At 46.3% G+C, this 15,136-nt stretch overlaps 1 pseudogene across 1 annotated transcript; it reads right to left on the reverse strand.

Annotated features, from left to right (window-relative positions):
* Window positions 1-1,513: 1,513 nt before the first annotated feature.
* Window positions 1,514-9,042, reverse strand: LOC146765043 (syncytin-1-like; annotated as a pseudogene). The gene is made up of 2 exons (XR_014950427.1): window positions 8,800-9,042; window positions 1,514-3,466 (listed from the first exon to the last, which is right to left on the reverse strand). The product of XR_014950427.1 is annotated as a syncytin-1-like (transcript).
* Window positions 9,043-15,136: the final 6,094 nt, after the last annotated feature.

Raw genomic sequence — 15,136 nt, forward strand, 5'->3', positions numbered from 1 at the left:
CGAGGGACTCGGGGAGCTTCCAGAGGGGACCTGGGCTGGCTCCGGGGGGATTTGGGATCACTCCGGGGGGAGCTGGGGACGGCTCGGGGGGTTTGGGGTTGTTCCCGAGGATTTTGGGGGGATCTGGAAGAGGCTCCAGAGGGGATCTGGGGCTTTCTGAGGGATCTGGGGGAATTCTGAGGGGATCTGGGAGAGTTTCAAGAGGGATTTTGGGGTCTTCCACGGGATTTTCAGAAGTTCGGAGGGATTTGGGGATGCTCCAGAATGGATCTGGGGCAGTTCCAGAAGCAATCAGGGACGTTTTTGAGGGATTTTGGCAAGTCCTAGAAGGAATTTGGGGAATTTCAGCAGGATTTTGGGGTAATTCAGAGGAATTGGGGAGGTTCCAGCAGGGATTTGGGGTCATTCCCAGGGGATTGGGGGGTGGATTTCTGGTGAGATTTCCGTTTCTTCCCCAGATTTCAGGCTTTTTCCCAAGATTTCCTGTTTTTTCAAGAATCTGTGGATTTTTCCCTGAATTTGGGTCTCACTGTGGGGTAGAAGGGGAAGGTTTGGGAGATTCAGGGTGAATTCTTGGGGGCTCCTGGACGGATTTTGGGTGGGTTCCCAATTGAATTTTGTGCTTTTGTCCCAGAATTACAGGATTTTTCCCAAAATTTGGGTATTTGCCTGAAGATTCTGCTATTACCACAGGTTTGTCCCGGAAGGGGAAGCTTTGGCGGGTGAGGGGGGGGGGGGGGGGCGTTAGGGTGAATTTTAGGGATAACTGAGGCTGGATTTGGGTTTTTTCCCAAGGATTTTGGAGTTTTTCCCAGAATTTCAGGATTGTTCCCAAAATCCCAGGACTTCTACTCTGATTTGTCTCTTACCATGGACATTTGGTAGAAGGGGAAGCTTTGGGGCGGTTCCTGGTTGGATTTTGGGGATATTTGAGGCTGCATTTTGAGTTTTTCCCCCAGGAATTCAGGATTTCTCCCAGAATTTCAGGATTTTTTCCCAAAATGTCAGGATTTTCCCAAGGATTTGGGTCTCACCATGGACTTGTCATAGAAGGGGAAGCTTTGGGGGGTTCCTGGTTGGATTTAGGGGTGTTTCCAACTCAATTTCAGGGATTCTTGATGGGATTTTGGGGGGAATCCTGGTTGGGTTTGTTTTTTTTCCTCAGGATTTTGGGTTTTTTCCATGAGAATTCCAGGATTTCACCCAGCATTTCTGTCTTACCATGGGCTTGTCATAGAAAGGGAAGCTTTGGGGTGTTCAGGGTGAATGAGTTTGGTGGGATTCCAAGTTGGACTTTGGGGGTATCTGAGGCCAGAGTTTGGCGGTTTTTCCCCAGCATTGCAGTTCTTTCCCCAGTGCCAGAACTCCCCCAGTCGCTGTCTCCCCACGGGTTGGCCGCAGGAGGGGAAGCCCTGCAGGGAGCGCAGGGCGTTGGTGGCGCTGCTCATCTCCCTGAAGGTGAGGAAGGCCTGGCCCCGCAGGCCGAGACTGTGAATCAAAGACGGAAGCAATCCGGGCAGCAGATATTCTTTATTGCAGCGCTGGGCACATGGGGGATTTCTCCTCCTAACATGTGCACCGTGCAGCTAAGAAAGCTGTGATTTATCTTACTAAAACATGCATATTCATTACAAGTCCTGAAAATTATTTACATATTCATGATTATTCCGAGATAAGGATGCGCAAGCGTAGTTGCATTTTTGGGTGGTCTTCGGTGGTCGTCAGGGGTCCTCTGGTGGTCGTCCATAGTCTTCATCACTCTGTCTGCTAGTTGAACTTTTATTTCGAGCATGCGTGGTAGTTTTTCTGTGCTCTGGGCCCCATCTTTTCCTCCTTTCATGATATATGGCCTATTCAACTGACCACAGTCCATCTGCTGAGTATGCATTCTTTACATATCATCAGGAAGCTTATCAGAGTAAAGGAAGCTTATCAGAGTAAAATACATAGCCAAGGACAAAGTTTCTACATCTGTTTGCTAATGTCTAGAATAACAGGATACTGGTGCATATACATAGCACATAACGTTTTCTTCACTTAATTCTTTTCTAGTCATTTAACCCTTAAGTAGTTCTGAACAGGTCAGGTCCCTGTATCAAGTCCCCCCTTTTCTATAACCATTGCAAATTCTTTTGCAATCATATTACGCCTCCATATCTATATCTTTCAACATTAGTTGCTTCTTTGTTACAAAGTAAGACACACTTAATTAAAATCCAGACTATGATAATTAACAATATTACAAGTATTACGGAAATAAAAAGTTGTTTTAACCAATTCAAATTAGGTAACCAGGATGTTAGGACTTTCCACAATTCTTCAAATCCCCACGAGGTGTCATCCTTGGTTACCTCATGGAGTATCTTAGTCTGTTTTCAGATTTCACTTAAATCTGTAGCAATTCGATTATTCTGATCTACATATACACAGCAACTTGTATTTATAATGGTACAAACCCCCCCTCGTGAAGCCAATAATAAATCTAAAGCCATTCTATTTTGCTGCACTACTTGTGCAAGGCTATTTATTTCAATCTGCTGTGCTTGAATTGCATCTATTGTTTTATTTTCAATGTCTTCTACTACTGCTGAAATATTTATTATAGCTTTTTCTAATTCACTTACCCCTAGCCAAGGGAGAAACTATCTAGCAAAGGAATGAAATGCATTCTGCCTTTTTATTAGGGGATTTTCTACTTCCCGTCTAATTCTTCGAATATGTGTTTGAAGCCAACCTTCGGATAAATGATTATGTATAGTTATGTTTGGGACTACGGCTCCCAGGGTGCATGTTCCCACCCAATTTTCAGGTAACACTTTCCATGCAGTATCATTGCACAGCCAATACCATCCTTTTCCTTCTGGAACTGGCCAGAGGGTACTATTAATAGAGGTGGGGGACCCGATATATTTTATTTTATTACAACCCGTTTGATTTCTTACATATTGGACGTTATTACAACTCTCAACTTTATCTAATCCTTTAGGTGGGTTACACCTCTGCACACATTTATAGTAAGATTTTTTAATTGGAGGGTTATGAATTTTTAATGGCTGAGCTCTATATGTATAATTTACCCAGGTGGTATTCTCCCAATATCTCGTCCACGGATTATTACCAGGTATGGGGATGCCTATTAACAAGATCTGTTTTCCACTGTATTCAGGCATATGTGTACATATCCAACAATTAGTTCTATTCAGAGTTCGAGATATACCTTCCGTCAGCGAAAGATGAAGATTCAAATTCCACCGTGCCCAGGCTCCCCCATAGGTCAAGATAATCTGGAAAATCGCAATCTGGTAGGTCCTACGGGAGTAGCAGTCCATGGTTTCGTAGGGGCCTTCTTTATTTTCGAGTAGTGAATCCAAGCTGGGTGTTCTTTAATCTTCACCGCAGTGAATGTTGTCAGCAGCACTTGATATGGACCTTTCCACTTTTCCTCCAAGGGTTGTCCTGAAAAATTCTTAACATATACATAATCACCAGGTTCAAAGGCATGGAGGGGGTGATCTAATCCCCTTACTCTAGTACCCAAAACATTTTTATGTATCTCTGATAATTGTTTCTGCAATGCTTTCATGTATTCCAGTAAATATCCTTCCCCAATTTGTGCCAATTCTTCACCCTTAAATTGAAGTTGATAGGGTCGCCCATATAATATCTCAAAAGGGCTTAAATTTTCCTTTGTCCGAGGTTTAACTCTTATTCTCAATAATGCCAATGGTAAAGCTTGGGGCCAAGTTAAATTTGCCTCCTGACTAATCTTTGCTATCTGTTGTTTGAGCATATGATTCATCTTTTCAACTTGGCCACTTGCTTGAGGTCTGTACGGGGTATGTAACTGCCAGTCTATTCCTAATGCTTTTCCCACTTGTTGAACAATTTTAGCATTAAAATGTGGTCCTCGATCGGAGGATATTGTCGATGGAACTCCGAAACGAGGAATTATTTCATTCAGTAGCGCTTTAGTCACTTCTCGCGCTTTGTTAGTCCTGCAGGGATATGCTTCTGGCCATCCTGTGAAAGTGTCTGTCAGGACTAAAAGATATCTATACCCCCCTTTTCTGGGGAGCTCAGAAAAATCAATTTGCCATTGTTGCCCAGGGCAGTTTCCTTTACCTATCATCCCCAATTTTATTTTGCTAGTTGTGTCTGGATTATTTCGTTGACATATTTCACATTGCTGCGTTACCTGTTTTACTGTGGTATACAAATTTCGCCCTACTATTCTTTTGGTCACTTCTTTGTATAATGCATCTGCTCCCCAGTGGGTTTTTGTATGTTCTGCTTGTATTAGGGGCCACAAAATATTAGAAGGAACTAATATGTGACCTTCTTTCAACTGTATCCAGCCCTTTGTTCCGGGCTCACCTCCTAGATCATTAGCCAATTTCAAGTCTTCTTTTGAGTATTTAGGTGACTGTTCTAAATCAATTGGTTTACTGTCTGGTATCAAAGCACATACCTTTACTTCCTCTGCCACTCGCTTGGCCTCACTATCAGCCAATCGATTTCCTATTTCTTGGTCAGAGTTACCTTTTTGGTGTCCTCGGCAATGCATTATAGCTACTTTTTCCGGTAGTTGAATCACTTCTAATAATTTCAATATTTCTTCTGCATGTTTGATCTGTTTCTTCTGGGTGTTCAACAGTCCTCGTTCTTTCCAAATTGCTCCATGCGCATGCACCACCCCGAAAGCATATTTTGAATCAGTCCAAATATTTATCTTCTTTTCTTTTGCAAGTTCTAGTGCCCTTATAAGGGCCACTATTTCTGCTTTCTGGGCCGAGGTTCCTGCAGGAAGAGGGTTGGCTTCGATTACCTTTTGAGTAGTGGTTATCGCATATCCCGCTCTCCGCTGTCCCAGTTTCACGAAGCTGCTTCCATCTGTGTACCAGGAGTCTTCAGCGTCTTCTAGAGGGGTGTCCTGGAGATCTGGACGGCTCGAATAGGTGGCTTCGATGGTCTCTATGCAGTCGTGGGACAGTGGTTCTCTTTGGGCACCGCTGAGAAAAGAAGCTGGATTTATAATGTTAGTAATAATTATTTTTATATCATCCTGTTCGACTATGATGGCTTGGTATTTCAGAAATCTCTGTGGGGAGAGCCAATGGTTCCCTTTTTGTTCTAACACAGCTGAGACAGTATGGGAAACCATCACCGTTATCTTCTGCCCTAATGTGAATTTGCGTGCTTCTTGAATGTTTATTACAACCGCCGCCACTGCACGTAGGCATCCTGGCCATCCTTTGCTTACCTCGTCCAGCTGCTTGGAGAAGTACGCCACTGCCCGCTTGTAAGGGCCAAGTTCTTGGGCTAATACTCCAAGTGCCATCCCCTGTCTTTCATGTGAGAATAATAAAAAGGGTTTAGAGACATCTGGTAAGCCGAGGGCCGGAGCCTTCATCAGTTCCTTTTTAAGTTTCTTGAAGGCGGCTCGAGCCTCTGCCGTCCATTCTATTTTAAGTCGGGTTTTCTTTAGCAGTTCATATAGAGGTTTAACTATTACACCATAGTTGTATATCCATAAGCGGCACCAACCTGCCATTCCCAAGAATGTCCGCAATTCCTTGGCTGTTTGAGGCTCCGGGGTGCGACAAATTGCCTCTTTTCGCTCAGTTCCCAATTCTCTTTGTCCTCTGGAAATTTCTAATCCTAAATAAGTTACTCGCTGTTGCACTATTTGAGCCTTTTGTTGGGATACTCTGTATCCATTCATTCCTAGGAAATTGAGAAGTTCTATAGTCCATGAGAGACACTCTTCCCTGTTCTCAGTGGCTATTAAAAGATCATCAACATATTGCACGAGGATTCCTTTACCATCTGGGGGAGTCCAATTTTCCAAATCTTTAGCTAACTGATTTCCAAAAATCGTAGGGCTGTTTTTAAATCCTTGTGGTAGTACTGCTCAAGTTAATTGTGTTTTTCTTCCTGAATCCGGATTTTCCCATTCAAAAGCAAATAGCTTCTGACTTTCTGAGGCCAGCGGCAAACAGAAGAAGGCATCTTTGAGATCCAGTACAGTAAACCAATGTAAGGTATCTCTCAATTTAGTTAATAGTGTGTATGGGTTGGCTACAACCGGGTGGATGTCTTCAACTATTTTATTAATTGCCCTTAGGTCTTGTACTAATCTATAACTTTTTCCATCTGCCTTTTTAACGGGTAAAATCGGAGTGTTGTATTCTGATTCGCATTCCGTTAGCAATTTGTATTGCAGAAATCGATTAATAATATTTTTGATTCCTTCCCTGTCTTCTAGCCTTAAGGGATATTGTTTAATTCTTACCGGCTTTACTCCTGGTTTCAACTTGATTACGACAGGGCTTGCATTTTTGGCTTTCCCCGGAACTTCACTAGCCCAAACCCCTGGATATACCGGGTCCAAAACCTCTCTAGGTATTTCAGAATGGCTTTGAGTTTGTATTAAGGCTAGACTCAAAACTTCCACTAATTGTTCTTCTTGAATTTGAAATTCAATTTTCCCTTTCTGAAAAACAATTTTTGCCTCAAGTTGTTCTAGCAAATCTCGCCCTAGCAAGGGCTTTGGGGAATTTGGTAAATATAGAAACCTGTGAATTCCAATTTGTTTTCCAAGCCGATAATTAAGTGGTTTAAGGAAATAAGCTTTTTCCTTTTGTCCTGTAGCTCCAATTACAGTGATAAAATCTTTGTCTTTCGGCATTAATTGTTGGTTCAGTACCGAATAGGAAGCCCCGGTATCAACAAGGAAATCTATTTCTTTCTTTTCTTTCCCTAGCTCAATTTTAACCAGGGGATCCGCTAGGGTGGTGTCCCCCGGTCCCCTTCACTGGTCTGAGCCCATCTGGGCTAACAAAGGGGGCTTTCTTGTCAACTTAGGACATTCCCCTTTCCAGTGCCCTATCTCCTTACAGTATGCACACTGATTTGACTGTAAGGCTGGGCGCTGCCTCTTTTCTTTATTATTTTGAGTTCCACTTTTCTGCTTTTCCAATGCAGCCACCGTGGCTTCCGCAATTACCTGTCCCATTTTATACTTGCCCTGCTCTTCTCGGTTTCTATATATCCTCCAGGCTTCTTCTAGCAGCTTTTCTAAATCCCTAATATCAGGTTCTTTCAGCTTTTGGAGTTTTCTCCTTATGTCTTCTGATGACTGTCCCAAAAATAAGGAAACTAGCTGTTGTCTGCCTGTATCAGAAGCGGGATCTAGGGTGGTATATTTTCTCATAGCAGTCCGTAATTTGTCAAGAAACTCCGTAGGAGTTTCTGCCGAGTTTTGCTTGATTTCATATAAATTTGACCAATTTACTGCCTTCGGTACGGCCGTCCCGATACCAATCTTAATCCATTCTTGGTATCTTTTAAGTAGCCTGTAATCTTGGTCGTCATTTGGGTCCCAATTAGGGTCATCTCTAGGGACGTGGGTTTCGACCGTACCCTGAAGGGTTCCTGCCGTGATTTGAATTTGTACTTGTGTACGAGCACTTTTAATTATTAATTGTTTTTCTGTTTCAGTTAAGGCATCCAACATCAAATCTATATCTTTCCAATCTGGATCCTGATTTTTAACTATTAATTCAAATCGTTTTGCCACCCCTTCCGGATCATCCCGGTATCCCTTTACTACTTCTCGCCAAACATCTAAGTCATTCATAGAAAAGGGAATCTTAATTCTGGTGGGTCCTGTTGCTCCCATCGCTTGCCTTAACGGGGCTTGAATTATCGGCCCCATTTTACTCCGAGTTCGAGCTGTGATGGGAGAAAAGTTCATTTTTCCAGGGACAGCCTCACCAGATTTTTCTATGCGATTACTTTTATCTGATTCATCTGATGAGGTAGAAGGTCGGGATCTAGGGGGGGGAGGGGTTTCCGGGGGAGAAGGGGGTTGGGGTGGAGAACTATAATCTTCTATTCTTTCCTCTGTTTCTTTAAGTTTTACACACCTTTGCCCTATACTGCAAGCCGAACAACACCGTTTTAACCTAGTCCCATTCTTTCTCTGTTCCTTTTCCATAGCTAACACCAAAGGATCCTGGGGTGCTACGTTTATCCCACATTCCTTCTGCCATTCAGGGTGATTCCGCAAAGTGAAAAACATATCCGCATATCCCACTTCATCCCACTTTCCTTCCCGCCTTAAAAACAACATTAACTGCAACAAAGTATTATATTGCAAAGTTCCATTGAACGGCCACTTCTCACCATCTTCCAACTTATACAAAGGCCACCACTGGTTACAATATTTAATTAATGTTTTCTTATTCACTGTCCCTCCAGGAGTCCCACCTATTTCTTTCCAATGCATTAAAATACAACCCAAAGGGCTCTTCTTCACGATTCCCCCGCTCTGTCGTCCACCCATTATACTATGCACCAAACAGGACACTTTTTACAGCAACACAAAATTCCAACAACAATCAGAATAATTCCAAAAATAAGCAACCAAACCCAGTACGTGTTAAACAGTTCCCAAACCATTAACTCAGAAGCGTATGTCTTAATATACCAAAGTAGCAGACCAAAACCAAATACGATCGTATAACAAACACAAACTCCGGGGAGCTTATTCAAAACCAAATACGATCATATAACAAACGCTACCCCCTGCGGGGAGCTTATCCAAAACCAAATACGATCGTATAACAAACGCTACCCCCTGCGGGGAGCTTATCCAAAACCAAATACGATCGTATAACAAACGCTACCCCCTGCGGGGAGCTTAACCAAAACCAAATACGATCGTATAACAAACGCTACCCCCTGCGGGGAGCTTAACCAAATGACCGGTCTCAAACAAATAATAATAAAGGATACCTGTGCCGCCGGGGCGAACGGAGTTCTTGTCTGCTCCCGCGGTGATCCGAATGAGGCGAGGAGCCCCTCCGGGAAGATCCCGGGGGTACCCTAGGGAGTCCTGTTCCCAGCGGGTCCCGCGGCCGAGCAGAGAGTCCTCCTGGCTGGCTCGCCAAATTGAATCAAAGACGGAAGCAATCCGGGCAGCAGATATTCTTTATTGCAGCGCTGGGCACATGGGGGATTTCTCCTCCTAACATGTGCACCGTGCAGCTAAGAAAGCTGTGATTTATCTTACTAAAACATGCATATTCATTACAAGTCCTGAAAATTATTTACATATTCATGATTATTCCGAGATAAGGATGCGCAAGCGTAGTTGCATTTTTGGGTGGTCTTCGGTGGTCGTCAGGGGTCCTCTGGTGGTCGTCCATAGTCTTCATCACTCTGTCCGCTAGTTGAACTTTTATTTCGAGCATGCGTGGTAGTTTTTCTGTGCTCTGGGCCCCATCTTTTCCTCCTTTCATGATATATGGCCTATTCAACTGACCACAGTCCATCTGCTGAGTATGCATTCTTTACATATCATCAGGAAGCTTATCAGAGTAAAGGAAGCTTATCAGAGTAAAATACATAGCCAAGGACAAAGTTTCTACATCTGTTTGCTAATGTCTAGAATAACAGGATACTGGTGCATATACATAGCACATAACGTTTTCTTCACTTAATTCTTTTCTAGTCATTTAACCCTTAAGTAGTTCTGAACAGGTCAGGTCCCTGTATCAACTGCGCCGCACCAAAATGTCCAAAATCTGCCCAAACGGCGAGGAAACGGCGCAGAGGGACTTCTCCAGCTCGGGGACACCCAGGGGACAGCCTGAGCCCCTGGGGACAGGCACGGACACTCTCAGAGCCCCCAGGACCCCCCAGCCATCCCCGTCCTCCTTGGTGTCCCGGTTCAGGTGGTTGATGGAGATGCTGGGCTGGGGCCGGGGGTCCTGCACCGCCAGGGCCGGGACCCCTCTGTGGGGACAGGGGGGCTTCAGGGGGCGTCTGGGGGGCTGCGACCCCTTCACCCCCTGGCACCCCTTTAGGTGTCCCCAGAGCCCCAAATCCACCCCAGACCCACCTAAAGCCCCCAAATTACCCTCAGGTCCCCCCACTTTACCCCAAAATTGACCCCAGAGCCACCTCAGAACCCCCAGATCCCTCCAGTTCCTCTCACAACTCCGCCAAAGTCCCCTCGGACCCCCGCAATTACCCTCAGATCCCCCTAAACCCAACGGAGAACGCTCCAGAAGCTCTCAAGCTCCCCCCAAAGCTCCCTAAAGCCCCCTCATTCCCCCAAACCCAGCAGACACACGCCTATTTCCTGTCAGTTCCCCAGAAATCCCCAATTTCTCCCCGAGCCGCCCCAAACCCCCCGTTCAGTTTCCCCGGCCCCACCTCAGCCCCTCCTCAGCCGCGCTCCCCTGACAATTTCCCGCCTGCACCGCGCGCGCGGGCTCCTCCAGCCAATAGCGGCGCGCCCCGTGCCGAACCAACCAATCAGCGCGCGGCTGCAGCCAATCAGAGGGAGCCGGGAGCGGCGCCCCTCCCCCGGCGGCCCCGCCCCCCGGGCTCGGGCGGGCCCTGCGGGCGGCGCTGCCAGAGCGGGGGAGGCGCTGGGAGAGGCGGGAGCCGCGGGAGCCGCGGGGGCCGCAACGCTGGGGAGGGGGCTCCGCACAGGGGCCGGGGGCTGGGAGGGGCTGGGGGGGCTGGGGAGGGGTCCTGGGGGCATCGGGGGCCTTTGGGGAGGGAGCCGGGGGGAGTTTAGGGAGGGCTCTGGGGGGTCCTGGATGGCTCATGGAGGAGTCCTCGGGGCAGTCTGGGCGTCCTGGAGGGCTCTTGGGTGGGGGATCCTGAGGGGTCCTGGAGGTGTCAGGGAGAGTCTGGGGAGGGGTCTTGGAGCATTGTGGGGGGACCTGGGGGGTGGGGATGGGTCCTGAGAGGGGCCTGGAGGGGGGGTCTTGGGAGGGTCTGGGCGGAGTTGGGGGAGCGGTTTGGGGGGTCCTGGTGGCGTCCTAGGAGGTTTTGGAGGTTTTGGGGAGGGGCTCTGGGGGATCTGGAAGGGTCCCAGAGAGGGTCTGGGGGGGGTTGGGGGTTTTTGGGAGAGGTCCTGGAGGGATCTGGGGAGAGGCTGGGGGGTCCCAGGTTGGGTTTGGGGAGAGGTCTGGAGGGTCCTGGAAGGGTCCTGGGTGGGGTCTTGGGAACGGTCTGGGGGGGTCTCAGGGGACATCCTAGGCTGGGCCCAATTGGGGTCTGGGGGCTCTCAGGGGGTCCTGGGCCAACCTTGAAGGGGCTCTGGGGAGGATTGGGGTTCCTGGAGGGGGTCCTATGGAGATCTGGGGGTCCCAGGCAGTCTGATGCCCACCCTGAATGGGGTCTGGGTGTTTCGGGGCGAGGGGGCACAACAGGGGTTCCCCCTTCCCCCATTTTTGGGAGGATCTTCCATGGTGCCCCCTCCCCACAAATTTCCAAGGGCCCCTGAAGTTGCTCCTGTTCCACTGGCTGGTGCCCCCTGACCCAGGACAGCCCCCAGTGAGTCTGGGGGAATTTTGGGGGGATTTTGGTGGTGGTTGTGGACTTTGGGGGGATTTTCTTGGGAGTTAAGGGGGAATTCTTGGAGTCTTTTGGGAGAATTATTAGGTTTTGAGGGCGTTTTGTGGATGTAGGGAGTTTTGGATTTTGGGGGACTTTATTGTCGTTTTGGAAGGGGTTCTTTTTAAAGGGTTTATTGAAATTATTGGGAGGTTTTTTGTTTTTAATTTTAGTGGGTTCCACTGGGATTTTGTGGGATTCTCTGGGGTTCTGGAGGCTCTTCTTCTGATTTTTAGGGGATTTGGGGGCTTTTTAGTGAAATTTTGGGGGGCTTCGTGTAGTAATCAGGGCTCATGCCTTTATTAATGTTCAGCTATTTATTATAAAGATCAGCTGGGCAGGGAGCTCAACACGGAGCTTGCCCCCGCTTTTGTAGCTTTTTCCCAGTAGCCGAGGGGTGAGAAGGCTGCAGAGTCTGTCCCTGGAGTCTCCGTGGCACACTGGTAGCCGGAGGTGAAGAGGTGTGCAGTCTGTGTCTGAAGTCCTGGTAGCCAAAGGGTGAGGGCATGTGCAGAGCCTGCTGCCAAAGTGCAGCAGCAGCTGTCCCCTGTCCTTCCCTCCTGGGAACACCAGGAAGAGTTGTTCCTTTGTTCCTGCTTCCCACAGCCCAGTCCAGTCTGGTCCCCTGCAGGCTATGGTGACAGGTCAGACACAGACCAGGGATGTGGTTCCCTTTTCCCCAAGCAGCGCACCCATCCAGCCCCCTCCACTGTGCCCAGCCTTCCACTTAGGGGTGTTTTCATCCCCAAAACCCCCTCCCGTGATTCCACTGGTCTCTCTATTTTGCATCCCAGTCCTAGAATGGTAGTGTGGGTGGGGGTGTAGGTGATTCTCAGGAGCAATTCGCTAATTAATATTTCAATGTCAGTACTTAGCCCAAACCGAAGTGTCTCAGCAAGGCTGTTTTGTTCATAATAAATCCCTCCACTATTTCTTTGATCGGGCTTAAGCCCGCATCAACTTACAGTCTCTGGCTTTTGAGGGTTACCTTCTTTGGGTAATTCTCTTGATTCCTAGAAGCAACATAAGACTGAATAATATTCTAACTAAAAATTTCTTCTGTTGACTTCTTTGACTAAAGGACACGTATTAAACAATTACAAAGTGTTTAAACTTTTACTGTGGTACTTTAACTCAGAAACGGTTATTACTACCTTACTGTATATCAGCTTCTAGCAAGTTTTTTTAAAGTTAATTTTAAGTCTTCTGGTCCCCTAATTACCATCCATATACAAGAGGAGGTGGGTGACCCTATTGGGTCTGGTCTGGTGTCTGGGGGTGGCACTGATCCTTTTACTCTGGTGATATGGGTTCAGCCTTTTTCTTGAACACCTGGAAAGGTCCTTCAAATCTGAGGGTTAGTGGAGTGGTGGTGCTCTAGGATTTTATTAACACCCAATCCTCAGGACTGATGTGGGCATTGGTATCCAGAGGGGAGGTTTGGGGGAGATATTCCTTCTTTCTGAGGCTTTCTAGGGATTTTCTTATGGTTTTTTAATATTTTTGAGTTGCTGCCTCCCCTTCTAAATAATCTGCAGTACTGAAAGGGGTGATTAGAAGAGGGAGTCTAAACATTATTTCCTAAGGAGAAGCCCCTATGTCGGACCGAGGTCTTGTTCTAATGCACAAGACAGTAAGAGGTAAATATTTGAGCTAATTCATTTTTGTCTCTTTAATTAATTTGGTTGTTACATTTTTAAGAGTTCTATTCATCCTTTCTGCCCTTCTCGAGCTTTGAAGATGCCATGGGGTGTGCAATCTCTACCTTATCCCCAGGGCTTTTGTTACTTGATGCAAAGTTCAAGCGACAAAATGTGGACCTCAGTGCGAGTCAATGTTACTGACTAGCCCGTATCGAGGTATGATATTTTCTAAGATTATTTTTGCAACTTCTTTTGATTGGGAAAGCCTCCGCCCAGTGAGTGAGATGATCTACGATCACTAGTAAATGTTTGTACCTCTGCACAGAGGGCATTTTACTGAAATCTACTTGTATGTTTTGGAAAGGTCTTAAAGCAAGTTTTCCTCCCCCATGTGCTGTTTTTCTCATTACCTATTGGTCAGCTTTCAGGCAAATCACACATCCACTTGTGACTGCCTTTGCCAGGTCATACACTCCAATAGATAAATTTTCCCATAAAAAGTGGTCACACAAACCTTGGATTCCCCAGTGGATCAATTCATGACTTGAACTATTATCTTTTTATCTCGTGGGATGGTCCTTACCCTTAATTGGATTTGCAAATTGTGAGAACCCTGGGTTTGGTTTGGGGGTCTCGTGTGGTGGTAAAGTCTCTCTTCCAACCCGTGCTTCCAAAGAAAAACTCCACAGTCTCTTGTTGTTCGGTCTCAAGATGATTTATTGCTAGTTATCTAACAGATTATGTTCTCGGGCTGCGGCTGTTTGATCAGCGGCCCGGGCAGAGACGCACACACTCCTGACACCCTGACTGTCCGGTGTCTTCTTCTTCTCCCTCCCCACCCAGGGCTGCTGCTATCTTTTATAAGATATATTACGTATAACATGTTTACAATTATTCCCCAATACCTACTACCTATATTCCCAAGTGCTTTTCTACTCTAAACCAATCTGCGAATGCCAACATCACCAAGAACATGGATGTAAGGAAGAAGAAAGAGGAAGGACAGGAACAGCCCACTTTCCTCCATCTTAGAACTTCTGACCCCCATGTACAAAGTAAAAACCCCCCTGTATATATGCTAAAACCCCCCTGTACAATACTAAAAAAATTTCCCCTCTACTTTGTAACTACTTTTACTATACTATCTAACCCTTTGTGACTGATTTTTCCACCTTAAAAGTTGGTAATTCATTCCATGGCTCAAACTCAAATCACAGCTGATTCCAGCTGCTTGCTGGGGTCTAGAATGCTCTGACAAAGGCCTGGAACCTCTAAAAATGTCTGAGAGACATTTTGAGTTCCCACATCTCCCCTCCCTGTTTGAACCAAAACCACCTGCTTTGCCACTTTGTTCAAGGCCCTTAGAATACACATGAAAATGCATGGCATAATAAGCAGAAGAACTACAAGCCCTATAAGAATGTAAAATATTGTTTTTAAAATTTCTTTCCACACTGGTGAGAGATCAAAAAGGTTAAAGAAATCATCCCACCAGGATCCTGTTACTTTTTTCAACTTGGTGATACTACTTTCTAACTGTTTTATTTTTTCATGAATGGATTTTGAATGATCTGACAAGTTCATGCAGCACATCCCCTCAAATTCTTCACATCCGTGCCCATGTGACAGCAACAAATAGTCAATTGCTGCCCTGTTTTGAAGCACTGCCTGTCTTGCACTGCTGATGTCTGTTAACATGTCACTCAGTGCAGACGAAATGGCACGACTGTGTTTGCTCAACCAGCAAGCTATGTGGTCCAATTGTGTCAAGGCCACCTCTGATGCTGTTTGGGGTGAGAAAATTGCAACTGCAATCCTCCGAGCCTTGTCCCAGGTATAAACATCATCATCATCACAATTTGGACTCTATTGATCAAGGGATCTTTTTTCCCTGCATGTCTGTTCCTTTAAAGTTTTCAAATCAGGTGTTATCAATGAGAACTCCCCAATGCTGCATGGACTGCCCTTGACTTTTGCAGGGATATCAGGACAAACTCTGTCCCCACAAATCAAAAACACTCCCTTCGGTAAAGTGGCTGGGTGTTGAAGGGATGATTTGCTCGTCACCTTGGTGT

Source organism: Lonchura striata, chromosome 29 (assembly GCF_050655825.1).
Source record: "Lonchura striata isolate lonStrDom1 chromosome 29, ASM5065582v1, whole genome shotgun sequence".
NCBI lineage: Eukaryota > Metazoa > Chordata > Aves > Passeriformes > Estrildidae > Lonchura > Lonchura striata.